This window comes from Chrysochloris asiatica, unplaced genomic scaffold (assembly GCF_000296735.1).
Source record: "Chrysochloris asiatica unplaced genomic scaffold, ChrAsi1.0 scaffold00085, whole genome shotgun sequence".
NCBI classification, from domain to species: domain Eukaryota; kingdom Metazoa; phylum Chordata; class Mammalia; order Afrosoricida; family Chrysochloridae; genus Chrysochloris; species Chrysochloris asiatica.
In genome coordinates, this window is record NW_006408603.1 from 6818515 (window position 1) to 6823390 (window position 4876).

Below are 4876 nucleotides of genomic sequence, written 5' to 3' on the forward strand. Positions count from 1 at the left end.
GCTGAAAGCACGGATCATGACAAGCTATGGACAACATTTGAAGTATGAATATTCCAGAACACTTAATTGTGCTTATACAACTTTTACATGCTTATGAAGTATTAAAAAATACCCTGGCTTGCATCAAGCTCACCTTTGTCCTCAAACTGACTTCTTTGCTCTTGAACACCTTAAAAAGGTCTGGTACAGCAGATTTACCTAATGAAATCACGTTGATTGATTTCTTGACTGCTGCTTCCATGTAAATTGATGGTTGATCCGAGCAAAATGAAGTCTTTGACAACTTCAGTTTTTTCTCCATTGATACAGATGTTGTTTATTGGTCCAGTGGTGAGAATTTTTGTTTTCTTTATATTGAAATGCAACCCATGCAGAAGGCTGTGGTCTTTGATCTTTCTTCATCAGTAAATATTTTAAGTCTTCTTCACTTTCAGCAAGCAAGGTTGTATCATCTGTATAGCTCAGGTTGTTAATGAGACTTCCTCCAATCCTGATGCCACCTTTTTCTTCATATAATCCGGCTTCTTGCATATGTGTTCAGCATACAGATTGAAAAAGTATGGTGACAGTATACAACACTGGTGCACACCTTTGTTAGTATTAAACCATTCAGTGTTTCCTTGTTCTGTTTGAACAGTTGGCTCTTGGTCTATGTATAGGTTCTGCATGAGCACAATAAAGTATTCTGGAATACTTATTCTCTGCATCATTGTCCATGTGGTCATGATCCACACAATTAAAAGTCTTTGCATAGTCATTAAATCACAGGTAAACATCTTTCTGGCATTCTCTGCTTTCATCCAAGATCCATCTGATGTCAGCAATGATATCCCTTGTTCCATGTCCTCATCTGTATCTGGCTTGAACCTCTGGCAGTTCTCTGTCAATGTACGTTTGCAGCTGTTTTTGAATTACCGTTAGCAGTTTTACTTGCATGACATATTAATGATATCGTCTAATGATTTCTGCCTTCCATTGGGTCACCTCTTTTTGGAATGGACAAAAATATGGACCTCTTCCTGTCAGTTGTCCAGGTAGCTGTTTCCCAAATTTCTTGGCATACATGTGTGAGTGCCTCTAATGCTTCATCAGTTTATTGAAGGATTTCAATTTGTGTTCCCAAAATTTCTAGTGCCTTGTTTTTCTCCCATGCTTTTAATGCACCTTGGACTTCTTCCTTCAGTATCATTGGCTCTTGATCATATGCTACTTCTTAAAATGATTGAACATCAACCATTTCTTTTTGGTACAGTGACTCTGTATTCCTTCCATCTTCCTTTGATTTCTTCTGTGACATTCAATAATTTGCCCACTGAATCCTTCAAGATTGCAAATTGAGGCTTGAATTTTTTCTTCAACTGAGCATGTTCTTCCCTTTTGGTTAAATTCAGGCCTTTAGACATTTTGTTGTAATATTTGACTTTGTGTTCTCGAGCTGCTCTTTGATAATTTCTAATCTGCTCCTTTACCTCCTCATTTCTTCCATTTGGTTTAGCATGTCTATACTGTAGAGTAAGTATCAGTCTCTTCTGACATCCATTTTGGTCTTTTCCTTCTTTCCTGTCTTCTTAAAACGTTTTCCTTTCTTCCTGTATGATGTTCTTGATGTCATTCCACAACTTTTCTGGCCTCCAGTCTTTAGTATATGGTGCATCAAATCTCTTTTTTAGATGATCTCCAAATTCAGGTGGAATATGTTCAAGATCATATTTTGGCTCTCGTAGACTTTTCATTTTCTTCAGCGTCAGCCTGAACTTGCATATGATGGTCTGTTCCACAGTCTGCCCTGACCTTGTTTTGGCTGATAATGTGGAGCTTTTTCCACCGTCACTTTCCACAGGTGTTATCAATTTTATTTCTGTGAATTCCATCTCGTAAAGTCCTTGTGTATGTGTCTTTTAAGTTGTTTAAAAAAAGTATTTGCAATGAAGAAGTCAATTGTTCTTACAAAATTCTATCACGGTGATCTCCAGCATCATTTCTGTTGAACTAGGCCGCATTATCCAATGACTGATCCTTCCTCTTTGTTTCCAGCCTTTGTATTCTAGTAACCAGTTAATTATCAACATATCTTGATTGCATGTTTGATCAATTTCAGACTGAAGAAGTTGGTAGAATTCTTCGATTTCATCATCAATGGTTTTAGTGGTTGCTGTGTAAATTTGAATAATAGTGGTATTAATAGTGGCCTTCCTTGTAGGCGTATGGATATTATCCTATCATAGACAGCATTTCACTTAAATAAAAATCATAATATGTTCTTTTTGATGATGAATGTGATGCCATTCCTCTTCAATTTGTCATTCCTTGCATAGCAAACCATGTGATTGTCAGATTCTAAGTGGCCAAATACCAGTCCATTTCAGCTCATGAATGCCTAGGATGTTGGTGTTTATGCATTCATTTCATTTTTGACACTTTCCTATTTTCCTAGATTCATACTTTGTACATTCCATGTTCTGATTATTAATGGATGTTTACAGCTATTTCATCTCATTTTGAGTTGTGCCCCATCAGCAAATGAAGGTCTTGATAGCTTCACTCCATTCATGTCATCACGGTCATCTGTACTTTGGGGAAGCAGCTCTTCGCCAGCCATATTTTGAATGCCTTCCAACCTGATGGATTCATCTTCTAGCACTATATATATCTGACAGTATTCTGATGCTGACAGTGTTCCACTGCTATTCATATGGTTTTCAGTGACTATTCTAAAGTAGTCCCTCTCACCTTCCTAGTCTTTCTTCAACTGGAAGCTCATCTGAAATCTCAAGAACGAATCTAGGAAAATTAAATGTCGATATGGAGCACATGAATATTGATATCCTAGACATGAGTGAGCTGAAGTGAACTGGTATGCACCATTTTGAATCAGACAATCATAGTGTTTACTATGCTAGGAATGACAAGTTCCAGAAGAATGGAGTTGGCTTTCCCTCAGCTTCAGATCAGGGGCAGCACAGTTTTTTGCTCAGCCATGGCCAAGATAAAGGCACCGGACCTTTGCAGCAAGAAGAAGGAGCAGCTGCTGAAACAGCTGGATGACCTGAAGGTGGAGTTGTCCCAGCTGTATGTCGCCAAAGTGACTGGAGGTGCGGCATCCAAGCTCTTTAAAATCTGAGTTGTCCGCAAATCGATTGCCCGGGTTCTCACTGTCATCAACCAGAGTCAGGAGGAGAACCTCAGGAAGTTCTACAAGGGCAAGAAGTACAAACCCCTGGATCTGCGGTCCAAGAAAATATGTGCCATGCGCGGCAGACTCAATAAGCACAATGAGAACCTGAAGACCAAGAAACAGCAGTGGAAGGAGTGGCTGTACCCACTGCGGAAGTACGCAGTCAAGGTCTGAACATCTTATATCAATAAACACAAACTGGCTAGGAAAAAAAAAAGAAGAATGGAGTCACTTGCAATGTCAAAAAGAGCATTTAAAGATTTGTCTTGAAGTACACTGCTGTTGGTGATATAATAATAGCAATACATTTACAAGGAAGACCAGTTAATACTGCTGTTACTCAAAGTTAAGCATCAAGCACTAAACCAGTGATTGTGAAATGGAAGAATTTTACTAACTTTCTCAGACTGAAATTGATCGAACGTGTAATCAGGGTACATTGATAATTACTAGTGATTGAAATGTTAAGGTTGGAAATGGGTCTTCATGATAAAAATGATGTTAGATTCACTTGATAGAATTTTGCAAGACTAATGACTTATATTCACTGCAAATACCTTTTTAAAACAACATAAAATATGACTAAACACATTAACCTCTTCAGGTCAAATACACAGACGTCCTGGTGTGTCTCTGTGGGCTAATGCACTGGACTGCAAAATGGGTTTAAACAGAAAGGTCCACAATTCAAACTCAACAGTCGCTCCTTGGAATCCCCATACAGGATCACTATGGGTTGGGACTGACTCAATGGCACTTAACAGGTGAAATAAACAGGAATCAAATTGTCTACATCTGTGGGAAGAGATGACAGAGAAACTCCATATTGTCACCAAAACAAGGCCAGAGGCAGACTATGACACAGACCATCAATTGTTCATATGTAAGTTCCAGCTGAGCTAAAATATGACCTTGAATATGTTGTTGTTAGGTGCCATCGAGTCAGTACTGACTCATAGCGACCTTATGCACAGCAGAATGAAACACTGCCCGATCCTGGGCCAACCTCACTATTGTTTCCACACTTGAGTCCATTGATGCTGCCACTTGGCCATTCCATCTCGCTGGAGGTCTTCCTCTTTTACTCTGACCCTCCACCTTACCAAACGTGACATCCTTCTGGTCCCTCCTGACAATATGTCCAAAGTATGAGAGATGAAGTTTGGCCATTCTGGCCTACAAGGAGCACTCTGGCTACACTTCTTCCAACACAAATCTGTTGGTTCTTTTGGCAGTCCATGGCACTTTCAATATTCTCCAACACCGTAAATCAAAAGCATCAATTATTCTATGGTCTTCCTTATTCATTGTTCAACTTTCACATGCATAAAAGGTTATTGAAAATACCATGTCTTGGGTCAGGCATGCACCTTAGTCCAAGCTGACATCTTTGCTTTTCAATACTTTAAAAAGGTCTTGTGCAGCAGATTTACGTAATGCAATACTTCGTTTGATTTCTTGACTGCTGCTTCCATATGAGTGTTGATAGTTGATCCAAGAAGAATGAAGTCCTTGACAACTTCAATCTTTTCTCTGTTGATAAGAATGTTGTTTATTAGTCCAGTGGTGAGAATTTTTGTTTTCTTTACATTGAGATGTAATCCATATTGAAGGTTGTGCTCTTTGATCTTCATCAATAAATATTTTAAGTCTTGTTCACTTTCAGCAAGCAAGGTTGTATCATCTGCATATCGCAGGTTG

The 4876-nt window shown here is 38.8% G+C and overlaps 1 pseudogene; it reads left to right on the forward strand.

The window, feature by feature from the left end:
• The first annotated feature begins 2977 nt into the window (after positions 1-2977).
• On the forward strand, positions 2978-3349 carry LOC102811635 (annotated as a pseudogene).
• Positions 3350-4876: the final 1527 nt, after the last annotated feature.